The 19,002-nt window shown below is 46.1% G+C and overlaps 1 protein-coding gene across 15 annotated transcripts in view; it reads right to left on the reverse strand.

Moving 5' to 3' along the window:
- Positions 1–13,367, reverse strand: part of agbl5 (AGBL carboxypeptidase 5) — a 264,564-nt gene extending 251,197 nt beyond the window's left edge. For 7 of the 15 annotated variants that reach the window (XR_015079514.1, XM_085996893.1, XM_085996898.1 and 4 more), the window contains exons 1-2: positions 13,081–13,364; positions 6,621–6,677 (exon numbers count right to left, since the gene is read on the reverse strand). The gene's annotated coding sequence lies outside the window, so the exon portion shown is untranslated. Of the gene's footprint in view, positions 1–6,620; positions 6,678–13,080 lie in introns of all 15 variants that reach the window. The other 8 variants (XM_085996886.1, XM_085996887.1, XM_085996888.1 and 5 more) reach the window with 4 other exon arrangements.
- Between the last annotated feature and the right edge of the window lie 5,635 nt (positions 13,368–19,002).

Below are 19,002 nucleotides of genomic sequence, written 5' to 3' on the forward strand. Positions count from 1 at the left end.
TGCTTCATGTGATGGAAGCATGACCTGTGCACGCATGACGCTACATCACCAATAGAGGAAGCTAATCGCTCATCCAACCAATCAGGACACATTTGTTCACAGTCACACACAAAACTTGTAATTATTAAAACAAGCCAAGTAAGAAGATAAACATATATTGATTAAGAAATTCCTAATAATTAAGATTCCATCTCTGTTAGTAATTTTAAGAGAGAGGACCTGTGGGGAAAAAATATGAAAGAAATAGTTTAAAAAACATTATGCTAGCATGTGCTTTTTTGGGCAAAATTCCCAAGCTAAACTTCCAGTGGTAAATTTCTGGAAATTTCCCAGAAACTTTACATCCCTTCGCAACCCTAGTGTAAATCAAACAGGGCTACAGTAAATAATAATTCTAAAAGGGCTAAGAGTGTTAAAAAAACAAGCCTGAAGGCTTTGCGTCTTAATGCGAGGAGCATTCGTAATAAGGTGGATGAATTAGCTGCACCAATAGATGTAAACGGATATGATGTAATTGGAATTACGGAGACATGGCTCCAGGGTGACCAAGGCTGGGAATTCAACATCCAGGGGTATTCAATATTCAGGAAGGACAGGCAAAAAGGAAAAGAAGGTGGGGTAGCATGGCCGGTTAAAGAGATTAACAATAGTAAGGAAGGATATTAGCTCTGATAATGTGGAATCTGTATGGGTAGAACTCAGAAATACCAAGGGGCAGAAAACGTTAGTGGGAGTTGTATACAGATCCCCAAACAGTAATGCTGAGGTTGGGGGTGGCATTAAATGGGAAATTAGAGACGCGTGCAATAAGGGCACAGCAGTTATCATGGGTGACTTTAATCTACATATAGACTGCGCTAACCAAATTAGTAACAATACTGTGGAGGAGGAATTCCTAGAGTGTATACGGGATGGTTTCCTGGACCAATATGTCAAGGAACCAACTAGAGATCAGGCTATCTTAGGCTGGGTACTATGTAACGAGAAAGGATTAATTAGCAATCTTGTTCTGCGAGGCCCCTTGGGGAGGAGCAATCATAATATGATAGAATTCTTCATTAAGATGGAGATTGAAGTAGTTGACTCAGAGACGAGGGTCCTGAATTTCAATAAAGGAAACTACGGTGGTATGAGGCGCGAGTTGGCTAGGATGGATTGGGGAACGTTACTTAAAGGGTTGACAGTGGATAGGCAATGGCAAACATTTAAAGATCGCATGGATGAACTACAGAATTTGTTCATCCCTGCTTGGCATAAAAATAAAACAAAAGGTGACTCAACCGTGGCTAACCAGGGAAATTAGGGATAGCATAAGATCCAAGGAGATGACATATAAATTGGCCAGAAAAAGCACCAAACTTGAGGATTGGGAGCAGTTTAGGATTCAGCAAAGGAGGACAAAGGGATTAATTAAGAGGGGGAAAATAGAATATGAGAGTAAGCTTGCAAGGAACATAAAAACTAACTGTAAGAGCTTCTATAGATATGTGAAGAGGAAAAGATTGGTGAAGTCAAGCGTAGGTCCCTTGCAGTCAGAATCAGGGGAATTTATAATGGGGAACAAAGAAATGGCTGACCAATTAAATACATACGTTGGTTGTGTCTTCACAAAGGAGGACGCAAATAACCTCCCAGAGATGTCAGGGAACATAGGGTCTAATGAGAGGGAGGAATTGAATGAAATCAGTATTTGTAGGGAAATAGTGTTAGGGAAATTGAAGGCCGATAAATCCCCAGGGCCTGATAATCTACATCCTAGGGTACTTAAGGAAGTGGCCCGAGAAATAGTAGATGCATTGCTGGTCATCTTCCAAAATTCTATAGACTCTGGAATAGTTCCCATGGAGTGGAGGGTAGCTAATGTAACCCCACTATTTAAAAAAGGTGGTAGAGAGAAAACGGGGAATTATAGACCGGTAAGCCTGACATGACATCGGTAGTGGGGAAAATGCTAGAGTCCATTATAAAAGATGTAATAGCAGAGCACTTGGAAAACAGTGACAGGATCAGACAAAGTCAACATGGATTTACAAAAGGTAAATCGTGCTTGACTAATCTACAGGAAACTTTGGTTTATCCGGAAGTTGTATGTCCGTAAACCTCGATCTAACGGCAGAAATCAGCAGCTGTTTTGTTAGGTTTTTTTTTCTTCTCCTAGCATTTTTTTAAACAGTCAGTCTCTGGAAAGCCTCTCTGAAGCTGTTGCTAAGCCTACAGAGACGCTTCCAAGGTACGGGCCAACTGTTTACAAGCTGTTGCTAAGCAACAGTGTTTGTTGTCAGATACGGAGATGAAAACCTCTGTATCCTTCAACATTAGCGCTGGTCTGTCCGGAAGTTTTCATAGATCGGCATCACGCCGGTCCCGTCAGTGCCAGATATCGCGAAGTTTCCTGTATTGGAATTTTTTGAGGATGTAACTGGTAGAATAGATAAGAGAACCAGTGGATGTTGTGTATTTGGACTTTCAGAAGGCTTTCGATAAGGTCCCACATAAGGGATTGGCGTGCAAAGTTAAAGCACATGGGATTGGGGGTAAGGTACTGACTTGGATAGAGAACTGGTTGGCAGACAGGAAGCAAAGAGTTGGAATAAACGGGTCTTTTTCCGAGTGGCAGGCAGTGACTAGTGGGGTACCGCAGGGATCGGTGCTAGGACCCCAGCTATTCACAATATATATTAATGATCTAGACGAGGGAACTAGATGTAATATCTTCAAGTTTGCAGGCGACACAAAGCTGGGTGGGCGTGTCTGCTGTGAGCAGGATGCAGGGAAACTCCAGTATAATTTGGACAGGTTGGGTGATTGGGCAGATCCACGGCAGGTGCAGTATAATGTGGATAATGCGAGGTTATCCACTTTGGTGGCAAAAATAGGAAGGCACATTATCTGAACGGCAACAGATTGGGAGAAGGGGAAGTGCAACGAGACCTGGGTGTCATTGTGCACCAGTCGCTGAAGGTAAGCATGCAGGTGCAGCAGGCAGTTAAGGCGGCAAATGGTATGCTGGCCTTCATAGCGAGAGGATTCGAGTACAGGAGCAAGGATGTCTTGCTGCAGTTGTACAGGGCCTTGGTGAAACCGCACCTTGAGTATTGTGTGCAGTTTTGGTCGCCTTATCTGAGGAAGGATGTTCTTGCCATGGAGGGAGTGCAGCAAAGATTCACCAGACTGATACCTGGGATGGCAGGAATGACGTATGGAGAGAGATTGGGTCGATTAGGCTTATATTCGCTAGAGTTTAGAAGAATGAGAGGGGATCTCATTGAAACTTATAAAATTCTAACAGGACTAGACAGACTAGATGCAGGAAGGATGTTCCCAATGGCAGGGGAGTCCAAAACCAGGGTCACAGTCTAAGGATAAGGGGTAAGCCATTTAGGACTGAGATGAGGAGGCATTTCTTCACCCAGAGAGTGGTGAACCTGTGGAATTCTCTACCACAGAAGGCAGTTGAGGCCAACTTATTGAATATATTCAAGAAGGAGTTAGATATATTTCTTAAGTCTAAAGGGATCAAGGGATATGGGTAGAAAGCAGGGACAAGTTACTGAACTTGGATGATCAGCCATGATCTCATTAAATGGCGGAACAGGCTCGAGGGGCCGAATGGCCTACTCCTGCTCCTATCTTCTACGTTTCAATATTTCCGTCCTCCTTGGATATGGGAGTGGTGCCGGAAGACTAGAAGGTTGCAAATGCTACACCCCTGTACAAAAAATGAGCAAGCTGGAAGGCTGAAAAAAAACTCCACAATACCAGGAAAGGGAAGGCCGCACTGGACAAAAATAAATTTTAAATGGTGAATGAGACTGAAGATAAATCAGGAGACAGCTTGAGAGTAGCTGGGGTGCAACCACAACAGCAGCTCAGGTTGGGAAACAAGCCTTGGGATGCAGAGCCGTCAGGAAGGAAGCAACAATACAGGAAAAGGAGCAGAATTTAATTCTGCTCAAAAATTGAAGAGATGTACAGGTGGAGCAAAGAAATTGAGAAGAATCCAAAGATTGGGTGAAAAAACAAAATAGTGGGCAGACCTAAGCAACTAACATGAGAGCATCATAAAGTAAGAGGTGTAACTACAAGATGATGGGCAAATAGGATGTTTCGATTATAAGTTGTTGACATATCCTTTTGCCATTATAAAATGTTAACATGTTGCAAATGGGTTAATGTTTACAAGAAGTGTACACCATAATCAAGGCTTAATATAACAGTCGATCTCCTGTGGCATTGCATACATCATCCGAGAACACTGTCAGTTTCCACATGTACGCTGACAACACCCAGCTCTACCTCATCACCTTTCTCAACCCCTCCACTGTCTCTAAATTGTCCGACATCCAGTACTGGATGAGTAGAAATTTCATCCAACTAAATACTGGGAAGGCAGAAGCCATTGTCTTTGGGCCCCGCCACAAACTCCATTCTCTAGCCACCGACTCCATCCCTCACCTTGGCAACCGTTTGAGGCTTAACCCGACTATTCGCAGCCTTGGTGTCATATTTGATCCAGAGAGGAGCACTGACCACATATCTGCGCCATCACTAAGACAGCCCATTTCCATCTCCGTAACATCACCCAGCTGCACCCCTGCATCAGTTCATCTGCTGCTGAAACCCTCATCCATGCCTTTGCTACCTCTAGACTTGACTATTCCAACGCACTCCTGGCCGGCCTCCTGCGTTCTACTCTCCGTAAACTTGAGGTCATCCAAAACTCTGCTGCCTGTGTCCTAATTCGTACCAAGTCCTGCTCATCCATCACCCCTGTGCTCGCTGACCTACACTGGCTCCCAGTTAAGCAAAGCCTCGATTTTAAAATTCCTATTTTCAAACTGGTCCATGGTCTCCCCCCTCCCCATCTCTGTAACCTCCTCCAGCCCTACAACCCTCCAAAATATCTACGACCTTCCAATTCTAGCCTCTCGCTCATCCCCGATTTAAGTGCGCCACCATTGGCAGCCACGCCTACAGCTGCCAAGGTCTTAAGCGCTGGAATTCCCTCCATGAATTTCTCCGCCTCTAACTCCCTTTCCTCCTTTACGACACTGCTTAAAACCAACATCGTTGACCAAGCTTTTGGTCATCTGCCCTAATATCTCATATGGCTCGGTGTCAAATTTTGTTTTGATAACACCCGTGAAGCGTCTTGGGATGTTTTACTACGTTAAAGGTGCTATATAAATACATGTTGTTGTTGTTTATAGAAGGCAAAAGCTACAACAGGGGTGTGATCAGTATAGTAATTTTTTTCCTCTCCATCACAGCCTGCTGAAAAAAATCTGTCTAAACGATATCCGAATCATAAAACACAGGAGGAGGCTATTCAGTCCATCGTGCCCGTGGCGGCTCTTAGAAAGAGCGATCCAATTAACCCCACTCCCCTGACCTTTCCACATAGCCCTGCAAATTTTTCCCCTTCAAGTATTTATCCAATTCCCTTGTGAAAGTTATTCTTGAATCTGCTTCCACCACTCTTACAGGCAGCACTCTCGCTGTAAAAAAGAAATTCTTCTTAGAAAAGAAAGACAAATTTATATAGCGCTTTTCATAATCGCAGGACGTTCCAAAACACTTGGCAGCCAAGAGTGTACTTTTGAAACGTAGTCATGGTTATAATGTAGTAAACGCGACAGCCAATTTGCACATAGCATGCTCCCATAAACATATTATATCGCCTCTGGTTCTTTTGCCAATGACCTTAAATATGTGTCCTCTGATTACCGACCCTTCTGCTACTGGAAATTGTTTCTCCTTATTTACTCTATCAAAACCGTTCATGATTTTGAACACCTCTATTAAATGTTGCTTTAACCTTCTCTGCTTGAAAGAGAACTCCAGCTTCTCTAGTCTCTTCACGTAACTGAAGTCCCACATCCTTGGTACCATTCTAGTAAATCTCCTCTGCACCCTCTCCAAGGCCTTGACATCCTTCCTGAAGTGTGGTGCCCAGATTTGGACAATACTCCAGCTGGGGCCGAACCAACAACTTAAAGGTTTAGCATAACTTCCTTGCTTTTGTATTCTCTGCCTGTTTATAAAGCCGAGGATCCCGTATGTTTTCTGTTTTGTTTTTTTAAAACAGCTTTCTCAACTTGTCCTGCCACTTTCTAAGACTTGTGTAAGTACACCCCCAGGTCACACTCTTCCTGCAACCCTTTAAAAATTGTACCAATTAGTTTATACTGCCTCTCCTCATTCTTCCTACCAAAATGTATCACACACACTTCTCTGCGTTAAATTGCATCTGCACAGATGCCTATTTCACCGGTTTATCTAGATCCTCCCAACGTCTGTAGTCTCCTCATTGTTTACTACATTTGAGTTTTGTTTCATCCGCAAAGCCCCTTTAATCCCATGGGCTTCAATTTTGTCAATAGGTCTATTATGTGGTATTTTATCGAACACCTTTTGAAAGTCCATATACACATCAACCGCACTACCTTAATCAACCCTCTCCGTTACTTAATCAAAGCACTTGAAGACTTGACAGTTTTGAAGAACTGAGCCAAAACTGCCAGAATAAAATTATTCCGCCAGTACAGCTGGCTGAACAATACTAGGGCATCTTTGGAAATTACGTACACACTCAGATTGCATCAAAATTCAACACTCACCACAAATATCAAAACCCAGCCTGGGCATGTAGGAGAGACCGAGGCCTTCAAGTAAATCTTTAAAGTCATGAAAAGACACAAAATACAAATCAATCGAAATGTGAAACAAATATTTTTTATTTTGTTTAAACAATTATTTTGGGACATAAAAATTTCAGTTACTGAGTAGTTGAAAAAAAGAACATTTTGTGAGCAAGGACAATGCAACACCAACCAGCAGCCAGAGCCTGCAAATACAACTTTCATAGAGCATCATGGCCAAGGGGCTACCTTTGGATGAAATGACAGGGCATGCTGATTAAAGATACTGTGATAAATCCATGTAGTGAGACAAGGAACTCGAAGAGGCGAGGTATGAGGATTAATGCGAGTGCTTTAGTGAACGACTGCGAGACAACCAGGCAGGCCTGCTTCCAGGCATTGCACCTTTGCTGACCTTAGCAGGAAGCTAACCCTTGACCTTAACAGGAAGCAACCCCTGGCCTTAACAGCAGCATTGTCTACAGCACCACCTGGTGGATAACCTTAATCATAACATCCCAGATTACGATATCCCTCCTCCCTTAAGATTTCAGTATGAATTTAACAAACAATCATTCCTAAGGGTCACATAAGAAGTCTCCATTCACCATGCTCCATACTTGACAAATCTAACAGGTCAGTATCAATCTCTCTGGTGGCTTGCGAGTCCTTTGTGAACGTCTGACAGTAAAGTCCCTGCTCGTTTGTGGTGAAGCCACCAGCTGCTCCTGAGCAGTGCTCGGAGTATCTGACTCTGCAACGATGGTTTCCTCTTGACGAATGGGTTCCTGTGGAATTGTCTCTGTCCCTGGTGGTGGCACCACAGATGCACTTGGATAACTGGGGGCAAACCTGTCCTCCGCCATTGCATCTGGAACCTTCATTTCAATTTCCCCTTGTCTGGCAAGTATCTGATTTACATGTCTGTGTACTACCCTACCATCACCCAACATGACCTTGTATGATACGGGACCGGTCATTGCGTTTATGAAGCCAGGAATCCACTTGGGTCCATAACTGAAATTCCTGGTAGGGACCGCATCTCCTTCTCCAAAACTTTGGCTCTCTGTTCTTTTGTCATGGTTCTCTTTTTGTTTGTTTTGTCTGTTATCCATTTTCCTTTTTAGGTCTGGGTGGACAAGGTCAAGAGTGGAGCGTAGTCTACGACCTAATAACATCTCAGCAGGAGAGAGTCCTGTGGTGGATTGAGGTGTTATTCTGTAGCTGAACAGAACCCGTGACACTTTGGCTGCTAAACTCCCTGCTGCACTTTTTTTCATCATCTCTTTAAATGTTTGTACGGCTCTCTCCGCAAGTCCATTTGAGGACGGATGATATGGGGCCGAGGTCACCTACACTATGCCATTTTTTCCTCAAGAACTCTTTTGTCTCTGTACTCACAAGTGCCATTGTCACTTACCACGATCTCCGGTAGCCCTTGATTACTGAAGCTCCGACGCAGGCAGTCTATAGTAGTAGTGGCGGAAGCAGAATTTACAGGATAAACATCCATCCATTTGGAATGTGCATCAATGATTATGAGGAACATCTTCCCCATGAATGGACCCGCATAATCTAAGTGCAATCTTCTCCATGGTTTATCCGGCCACTCCCAGGGGTGGAGAGGAGCCGCTGCTGATGCCTTCCGGTGTTCCTGACAAGTGCTGCATGTCTTGACTAGATTTTCTATCTCCTCATCTCGCTTTGGCCACCACAAGTAACTCCTAGCCAAGGCTTTCATACGCAAGACCCCAGGATGACATGATGTAGTTGCTCTAGGATAGACTGTCGTGCTGGCTGTGGAATAATCACTCGTGCTCCCCACAACACGCAACCATCCTGCACACAGCTCTGTTTTCCTGACACTGTAGGGTGTGAAGTCAGTCCCTTCCGGATGCTGTGGCCATCCCCTCACCACATATTCTCGAACTCTAGACAGTACTGGATCTTTACCTGTCCATGTTCTTACTTGCTCTGCAGTCACAAGTGCGGTGTCACTGTCCTCTGGAGCTGCACGGATAGGTGTGCCTGGCAGTGGAAGACGGCTCAAGGCATCTGCGTTCCCATGGTACTTGCCCGCCTTGTAGACGATGACATACTCATATGCCCTCAACATCACGGCCCACCTCTGGATCCGGGGTGACACCATCTGTGGAACTGCTTTCATTTCATTGAAGAGAGATATGGTTTATGATCAGTGCATATGGTGAACTTCCTGCCATATATGTACTTGTGGAACCTCTGTAACCCAAACATTACTGCTAACCCCTCTTTGTCTAACTGGGAATAGTTTTTTTCCGCTGGTGTTAGAGCTCGGGACATAAACCCTATTGGTCTTTCAGTTCCATCTTCCATGCAGTGTGAAAGAACTGCCCCCACCCCGTAAGGTGAAGCGTCACAAGAGAGAATGATGTCTTTCTCTGCATTGTAGTGAACCAGCACATCCGACGACAGCATCAGTTTCTTGGACTGTTCAAATGAAACCCCCTGCTCCTCTCCCCACTGCCATTGTGTCTCCTTGCGCAGTAGTTTGTGAAGAGGTGCCAACACAGTTGACAAGTTTGGTAAAAACCTGTTATAATAGTTCAGCAGTCCCAGGTAAGCTTTTAACTCAGCCACATTTGTAGGAGCAGGGGCGTCCTGCAGTGCTTGTACCTTCTCCTTGAGTGGATGGAGCCCAGTGGCGTCCACTCTGTGTCCCAGGAACACTGCCTCATTCCCCAGGAAAGTGCACTTACTCCTCGAGCCGTAACCCTGCCCTCTCCAATCTCTGTAGTACCTCTCAGTGCTCAGATGCTCCTGGTCGGTTCTTCCCATCACCAGAATGTCATCCAGATAGATGGAAACATGTGGAATCCCTTGCAGTACACCTTTGATTGTCCTCTGGAAGATAGCTGGACTAGATGAGACACCAAACGGTAAGCGGTTATATGTAAACAAGCCCTTGTGTATTTATGGTGACATACTTCTTTGATTCGTCATCCAGTGTAATCTGCAAGTAGGCATGACTCATATCCAACTTTGTGAATTTCTTTCCTCCAGCCAGGTTTGCAAAGAGATCCTCTGTTTTGGGGATAGGATACTGCTCTAGTTTGGACACCAGATTGACTGTCAATTTATATTCTCCAGAGTCTTACCGAACGGTCCGGTTTTAAAACAGGTACTATGGGAGCTGCCCATTCCGAACATTTCACTAGCTCCAGTATGTTCTCTCTCAATAGACGGTCAAGCTCAGCCTCTACCTTTGGCTTCATGGCATAAGGCACAGGTCGTTGTTTAAAAAACCTTGGCGGTGCCTCCTGGTCTACATAAATCTTAGCTGGGGGGCCATTAAATGTGCCATGTTCCTCCTTGAACACATTCTCATGTTCACTCAACACTTCTTGCAAAGTCAATTGTTTGCCCACATCTATTTGATGTACTGCCCCCCAGTCTAATTTAAGTTCTTTTATCCAGCCCGACCTAACAGGTTTGGTCCAGTACCCGATACTATAACTACAGGTAGCTGTTCCACTGTGTCCCTGTGTTGCACAGTTACCTTAGCTGTACCTAATGTCACTACTCGTTCACCTGTATGTTTTAAGATGCAGGGAGCAAGGCTTTAACTCGAACTTTTGCACTGTTCCACAATTTTGAGTACTCTGCCTTGTTGATTATGGTCACGCCGCACCCTGTATCCACTTCAACGTTCACCTTAGAGTCATTTACTATCAGTTGCAATGTGATAGGAGCCACTTTTGGAATGTTCTCTAACATGCCCTCTTCTTCCTCAGCTTCCCCGCTGATGTGGTGTGCTCCATGTTTTTTCACTTCTCTCCCTTGGTTTTGCTGTCCTCCCCCTTTTGGTTTGGATTCCTCCACAGGTGATTTCGCCCTGCAAGCTCGTTTTATGTGTCCTTGTTTCCCACACTTGTAGCGCTTTTCCTCCAGAAACCGGCATTCACTCGCCAGGTGATCGCCCTTGCATCTAGAACATGCCTTCACATGCTCATTGTGGACTTCAGAAGCCACCAAGGGAACCATCGCCCCATCAGCATAGACGGGACACCAGTGGAAGTCATCAGTTACTTCCGATTCCTGGGACTGCAGATCTCCGACGACCTGGCCTGGAACCATAATACTGAGGCTATGCTGAAGAAGGCACACCAGCGCCTTTACCCTCTACGGTGCCTGAGGAAATGCAGCATAAGCACACAGTGGCTTGTGAACTTTTACCGCGGCACCATAGAGAGTGTCTTGACGAGTGGTGTCAATGTGTGGTATGGTAACACCACTGCACAGAACAAGAAAGCCATCCAGAGTTGTGAATACGGCAGAAAAGATCATCGGGTGCGCACTTCCGTCCATCGAGGAGATCTTCCAGACCAGGTGCCGGAACAAGGCCCGCTCCATCATCCAGGACCCCAATCACCCTGGGCACAAACTGTTCTCCCTCCTGCGGTCCGGATGTCGGTACCACAGCATCCGAACCAGGACCAGCATGTTTAAGAACAGTTTCTATCCACAGGCAGTGCGCCTACTGAACTTCTAACCGCACTGCCCCATATATTATAGTTATATGTTTATGTAAATATGTATATTATACTTATATTACCATATATTTATCATATTACATTACTATTATTTCCAGTGGTAATTGAGGCTTTTTTGCACTATTCATCATATCCTGCAACTTGGACTGTTATTGCTATACTTTCTGCTTATTGTTTTTATTTATACTTGTTTTTATTTTTTGCTTTTATATTTATATGCTTGTATTGTGGGAGTGAGTGGGGAGTAAGTATTCCATTGTACTAGTTACATATGGCAATAAAATGATCCTGAATCTTGAATCTTGTGGTTTCTGACACATGTTCAACTTGTGCACAACAACCTGACCTGCAACTTGCATAGCATTAGCCCTGTCTGAACCCTGTATTTCTTTTACATCTCGGTTCGCTGTCTCTGTGGCTTGAGCAAGTTCCAATGCTTTTTCATAAGTAAGCCCAGTCTCGGATAATAATCTGCGCTGCATTCGGTCGTCCATTATTCCGCAAACTAGCCTCTCAGCATTTTCTTCAGGTTGTTCCCATAATTGCAATCTTGTGCCAATTTACGCAACACTGCTACATAGTCCATTGCACTCTCTTCCTCTTTCCTGTTCCTTGAATTAAACTTGAACCGCTGTACAATCTCACTAGGCTTAGGGTTGAAATGTTCTTTTAGCACGGCCACTAATTCAACAAATGATTTGTCTCCAGGCTTTTCAGGACTGAGCAGATTCCTCATCAAACTGTAGGTTTGGCTTCCCACTGAACTAAGCAGAATGGCTTTCCTTTTTCCAGCATCATTTATTTCATTTGCTTCGAAAAAATAACCCAACACTTCACAGTGTTCCTCCCAAGTTTGTGCTTGAATATCAAAAGCGGAGACCGTTCCTACCGTGGCAGCTATGCTCTCTTCCAACTGGTAGTTAACTGCAGCTCATGATTTTGTTGTTTAAACGTCCTGGCAGACTTCTCTTATTCAGGGCCCTGTTTTACCTCGTCGCCAAATGAGATAAAGCCATGTAGTGAGACAAGGAACTCGAAGAGGCGAGGTATGAGGATTAATAAGAGTGCTTTATTGAACGACTGCGAGACAACCAGGCAGGCCTGCTTCCAGGCATTGCACCTTTGCTGACCTTAGCAGGAAGCTAACCCCTGACCTTAACAGCAGCATTGGCTACAGCAACACCTGGTGGATAACCTTAATCATAACATCCCAGATTACTATAGATACTAATACATTTTGCATGGTATTTCTCACAAGTTGGATGCTATTATGAAGGCAAGAGTGTTATTCTTCTAATGTGGATCTGTGTAGATAAACAGGCACTAGGTCAATCAGAGTTTAATTGCGGTTGGGGCTGGGACTTCACAGATGGAAGGTAGTCATTTTCAGTTTGAGGTTCAAAGTGCAACCATTAAGATTGTTCTGCATCTGGAGTGTAACAACAGAAGTGTGCACAAAAGTACATGATACCAAAGTCGGGGTCCAGCTGCGGTGACAATTTCATCAGTGATGTAGGTTGGCCGCCTGGTTAATAGTCCAATTGCTATTCATAATATTGATATTACTGCTATTCAGCAGTAGTTGCTGATGCCACAGCTAATCTCATTATTGATATTATTTGGCAGAAATGACCAGTGTTACTCTCAGTACTGATATTACTAACCAGCAGTAAATATCAGTGTCAAATATACTCATTATTAACGGCACAGTTACCCTCACTAATGCTATTACTAACTGGCAGTAACTGCCAATCACTCTTACTACTGATAATTAACTGGCAGTACCACAACAACTCTCACTCCTGATATCACTAACCAATGGTGCCAGTCACCCTCGCCCACCGGCAGGGCCAGTCACCCTCGCCAACGGTGCCGTTCGGGCAGAATTATTTCCCGGCCTCGCTCACCTGGGCTCAGCGACAGCGCCGCCTCCCGCCGCTGGGCTCACCCTGAGCCCGGGGCTGTCGCTCCCATCTCTCGGGCTCTCGGTGCGGCGTGGAGCCGACGCGTCCTCTTCCTCCGAGCAGGTGTCAGCCGCTGGCTCCCTGGGCTCCGGCCGCTCGCTGACCGCGTCGGCCGGGCCGCCGTTGACCCGCTCTCTCCTGCGCTGGGTCACGGCCTGTCGGTCCCTCCGCCGCCGCGCCGCCGTCTCCCGCTGCCTGCCGCTGTCGGGCTCGCCGTTCCGCTCCCTCCGCCTCCGCCGCCCGCTCGCCCCCTCCCCCGAGCCCTCGCCGCCCCGGGCCCGCACTCCCTGGCGCGCGGTGCTCCGGTCTCCTCCCGCTGCCAGCCGCGGTCTTTCAGGCTCCGTCTCGAACTCGGCACCTCGCTCAGCAGCCGAGCACTCTCATGCCCCAATCAACCGCCCGCTTTGTTTTCACCACAAACAAACCGCTGCTAACTTCCCCTCACTCTGCTTGACATCAACAACAACCCCGCTCATTGGCTCGCTCACATAGAGAAGCAAAGCGCCCATTAATTGGTTGCTCGCAAGGCACTTTACTTTTGAAAAAAAGCCGGTTTGACCCATTTAAACTGCGCCTGCGCTGTCCATGCGGGCGGGGTTTCACTGGTGCCTGCGCTTTCCACAGGGGGAGGGGTTTCACTGGTGCCTGCGCTGTCCACAGGGGGAGGGGTTTCACTGGTGCCTGCGCTGTCCACAGGGGGAGGGGTTTCACTGGTGCCTGCTCTGTCCACAGGGGGAGGGGTTTCACTGGTGCCTGCTCTGTCCACAGGGGGAGGGGTTTCACTGGTGCCTGCTCTGTCCACAGGGGGAGGGGTTTCACTGGTGATTGCTCTGTCTATGGGGGAGGAGTTTCACTGGCGCCTGCTCTGTCTATGGGGGAGGAGTTTCACTGGCGCCTGCTCTGTCCATGGGGGAGGGGTTTCACTGGTGCCTGCTCTTGTAACATTTGCATATTGATTTATCATTGGCCCGCAGGCATCTGTAAGGAATACCTAATGGCCCAGTAATTCCTGTCACAACGCGTGAGTACGGACGGGGTACTCACGCGTGTGCCCGGAGGAATTGCCGGTTTTCAGCATGCACAGCGCATGCGCTTGAAAACCGGCATTTTCTGTCCTCTGACCCAAGGGGTTAAGAGGCAGAACGCGTGCGACTGCACAGGCAGCGCGTGCGCAATGAAATTCCTTTTTTTTCCCCGAGTTGCCCAAGTGTAAAGGCCTCCGGTTTTTACGCGTGGAAAAACCAGACGTAAGGTTTTTACGCGTGGAAAAACCAGACGTAAGTATTTAGCTTTACAGGTAAGTGGGCTTTTAGTACAATTTAGAAAAAAAATTTCCACAGGTTTATAATTTTTAAAGAATTTACAGTAAGGTAAGTTTAGTTTTAGACGCTATTTTTTTTTAATTTATTTTTTTCAAAAAATTGATTAATTGTTTAAAACATTTTTTAAAACTTATTTATAGTTAATATAATCAGTGGGATGTTTTTTAAAATTTTATTTAAAGTTTAAGTAGCGTTTTGGCAGCCCATACTTTTCATGAGTTTGACAGTTCTTACTGTCAAACTCATGAATGAGTTTCCCCTCCCCTGATTGGCTGCACAGTGCTCACTTGATCCCAGCCGGCACATCGCACTAACTACGCCGCTGGATCAGGTAAGCACATCGTGCCGACATCTGAACTGGGCCTGTGACAGGAAATGCAAGCAGGCCCGGGCTTCAGATGTCGGCGCGCAGGGTGAGTGCACATCGGGGGCTTGCACGCGCGGCAAGCTCCCGATCCTAATTTCAGGGCCATTATATTCACATGTGATCACATGCTGAGTTGTCATTGGCCTGCAGGCATCTGTAAGGACTGCTATTGTTTAGAAGACCCAGGGGCCCTGACTCCATCTTGTCCACACGGTGCTGTACTGCTGTGAGTCAGATCAGACCTGATGCTTCATTAAAGAGTTTAAACTGTAATACTCCATTATCCTGCAATTTATTATTTTTGTACAAAGTGTGCAAAACAAGACATGGTGTCAGAACAGGGATTTGAAATGGACATCGTTGGAGCTCCCTTACCTCGAATGAATTGGGGATCTTTGAACTTACATAGAGAATGGTGCAAGTTCAAGCAACACGTGGAATTAATGTTCTCGGGTCCGTTGAAAAGGAGAGGAAGAAAAATGCAGCTACTTACTCCTGTGGATCAAAGAAAAAGGGAGAGACATTTTTAACACATGGTCTCTCACCGCAGATGAAGCAAAGGTACTGAAAAGTTATTTTGACCGTTTTGAAGCATATGTGGTGCCCAAGACAAATACGATATTCGCTAGGTACAAGTTTCAGGAGAAAGTACAAGGAGCTAGTGAGTCGTTTGAACAGTTCGTGACTGAGTTAAAACTGCTGGTAAAAGACTGTGTATATGCAAATAAAGATGAGATGGTCAGAGACCGCATCGTGTTTGGAATACATTCAGCTAAAGTGAGAGAAAAACTTTTGAATGTTGGGTCCGGGCTAACGCTGGACAAAGCTATAGACATAGCTAGATCGCATGAGATAGCCCAAGCACAGTTGAAAACCATAGCCGGCGCCACGAGCAGCTCGTGTGAACAGACAGTGCACGCAGTTAATAAGCACACACCAAAGAACACTGCCCAGAGAGCGTGTTTCAGAACAGAAAGAACAGCGAGACTTCTAAAAATGGGCGACACAGACATAAAATGCTTCAAAAACTGTGGATGTTGTGGAAACAACTGGCATGGAGAAAAGGTGCAATGCCCTGCCAAAGGAAGGCAATGTACTAAATGTGGTGAACGGAACCACTTTGCGAAAGTTTGCAAGACTGTTTTCGGAAAAGCAGTACACACTGAGTGACAGCCAAATGCCAGATAGAGAGCCAAATGCAGAGGAACTGTTTATTGATTCTGTGTCACAGAAAAAACAGATTTCAGAGACTGAGCAAGCCTATGCCAATATTGAGATAGGAAAACAGGGCACAGAGCTTAAGGTTAAACTAGATACTGGATCTCAGGTTAATGTAATTCCTCTGAGTGAGTATCACAGCTTGAAGGATAAGTGTGAGCTACAGCCCACCTCACGCAGACTGACCGGCTATGGGGGTGAGCAGCTCAATGTAAAAGGCACATGCGTGATGAAATGCAAGTACAAAGAAAGCGACATGATGCTGGACTTTTACATTATTGACACTCAAGCACCTCCAGTGCTAGGTTTAAAGGCATGTTTAGACATGGACCTCGTCAAGCTAGTGCTATCATTGACAGCACCAGTTGAGAAGCAGACAGTCATGGAGGAGTTTGCTGACATTTTCAAAGGAATCGGACTATTGCCAGGTGAATGCACTATTCACCTTGACCCAGCAGCAACCCCTGTGGTTTGCCCACCGAGAAGGGTACCCCTTGCTCTACATAGTCGCCTGAAGGAGGAGCTGCAGAGCATGGAGAATACAGAAATCATCGTCCGGGAAACAGAACCGACAGAATGGGTCAACGCGTTAGTAGTGGTTGAGAAACCATGTACAGGCAAGCTCAGAGTCTGTCTCGACCCCAGAGATTTGAACAAGGCTATCAAGCGCCCTCACTACCCTCTACCAACGCTAGATGACATCACACCCAAGCTAGTGGGAGCACGTTACTTCAGTGTAATGGACGCGCGATCAGGATACTGGAATATCAAGCTCACGGAAGAGTCATCTAAGCTAACAACGTTCAACACACCATTTGGACACTACCTATTTCTGCGTTTACCATTTGGTCTTATCTCAGCTCAGGATGGATTCCAGTGGAAGATCGATGAAACCTATGAAGGCCTCGACGGAGTAGTCGCAATCGTAGACGACATCCTCATCTATGGCAGGAATAGAGAGGAACATGACAGGAACCTCCGTGCGATGCTACAAAGATCATGGGAGAAAGGTATCCGGCTCAACCCCGAGAAAAGCATAATCAGATCCACTGAGATCAGTTATTTTGGGCATCGCCTCTCAACTGATGGCATTAAGCCGGATCCAGAGAAAATCTCCGCCATCAAGAAGATGGAGCCGCCGAAGAACCGTGCAGAGCTAGAGACAGTACTAGGCATGGTTAACTACTTAGCCAAGTTTGCCCCGAGCCTCTCCGAAATCAACGCACCCATGCGTCAGTTGCTCAAACAATCCAATGAGTTCCTGTGGGACAAACAACATGACACAGCTTTTCAGAAAATGAAAGACCTAATCACCAGAGAACCAGGACCAGTTCTTGCCTACTTCGACCCCAACAAAGAGCTCAGACTACAAGTGGACGCGTCAAAGTGCGGACTAGGCGCAGTATTACTGCAAGAAGGAAAGCCCATCGGCTACGCTTCCAGGTCTCTCACAGACAGTGAAATCAACTATGCTCAAATGGAGAAAGAGCTATATGCAATTCTGTTCGGATGTAAGCGTTTCCACCAGTACGTCTATGGCCGACAAGTCATTGTGGAATCCGACCACAAGCCCCTCGAGTCAGTCATGAGGAAACCACTAGCCGCAGCCTCACCAAGGCTACAGAGAATGATCCTTCAGCTACAGAAGTACGACTTCACAATCATTCACCGTCCAGGCAAAGACATTCCTGTCGCAGACACGCTCTCCAGAAAGTCTCTTAGCTACCAGGACAGCAGCTTCAGTGAAGGCATGGATGTGCAGGTGCACATGGTGTACAACAGCTTACCTGTGAGTGACTCAAAACTGAAGGAGATCCGAGCGGAAACAGAGAAAGATGCACAACTCACACTGCTGAGCAAAGTCATACATGAAGGATGACCTGAGGAAAGGAGGAAATGCCCTCAGAGCATATCTGAATTCTGGAACCACAGACGAACTGTCACAAATCAACGGAATTGTCTTCAAAGGGGAGAAAATCATCATTCCTACCAGTCTCAGAAGAGATGTTGACAAAAATTCATGCTGGACATATGGGCATGGAAAAATGCAAACAAAGAGCACGTGACATTATGTTTTGGCCCGGAATGTGCAAACACATTGAGGACATTGTCGGAAAATGTTCCATTTGTCTAGAACGCCGCCCATCAAATGTCAAAGAGCCCATGATACCTCACCGTATCCCAGACAGGCCCTGGCAGGTCGCGGCGACGGATCTGTTCACATGGAACAACGAGGACTACATAGTGACTGTTGATACTACAGCAGATTTTTTGAATTGGACAAGCTTCACAGCACCACATCTGCAGCTGTGATCCACAAGCTAAAGGCAGCCTTTGCCAGGCATGGCATTGTAGAGACTTTAGTCTCAGACAGTGGCCCCCAATACAAATCGAAAGAGTTCGAGACATTTGCCAAGGCATGGGATTTCACACATGTCACATCAAGCCCACATTACCCTCAAAGTAATGGCCTTGCTGAAAAAACTGTCCAGATTGCAAAGGCACTCATGGACAAAGCCAAAGCGGACAAAAGAGACCCCTACATCAGTCTCCTTGAGTACCGCAACACTCCGGTTGACAACTTCAAGTCACCAGCACAGCTGTTGATGAGCCACAGACTTCGCTCAATCCATCCCAGCACCAACCAGCAGCTGCAGCCAGAGGTCGTCAGCTGCAAGCAAGTGCATGCAAAACGTGTACAGAGACAGCAACACCAAAAGAGATACTATGACAGGTCAGCTAGACTACTGCCGCCGCTGCACAATGGAGAATCCGTCAGAATCCAGGAGCAAGACTACTGGAAGCCAGCAGTCGTCATCCAGCCAGCTGACACTGAGCGATCGTATCACGTCCGCACCCCAGAAGGACAGGTGTACCGCCGCAATCGCAGGCACCTCCTGAACACCAAGGAACAAAACCGTCATTCCGACGAGAGGATCAGTGCAACAGAGTGTGATG

Source organism: Somniosus microcephalus, chromosome 9 (genome assembly GCF_052327205.1).
Source record: "Somniosus microcephalus isolate GS21.2 chromosome 9, FLI_Smic_1.0, whole genome shotgun sequence".
In the NCBI taxonomy this organism is placed as follows: domain Eukaryota; kingdom Metazoa; phylum Chordata; class Chondrichthyes; order Squaliformes; family Somniosidae; genus Somniosus; species Somniosus microcephalus.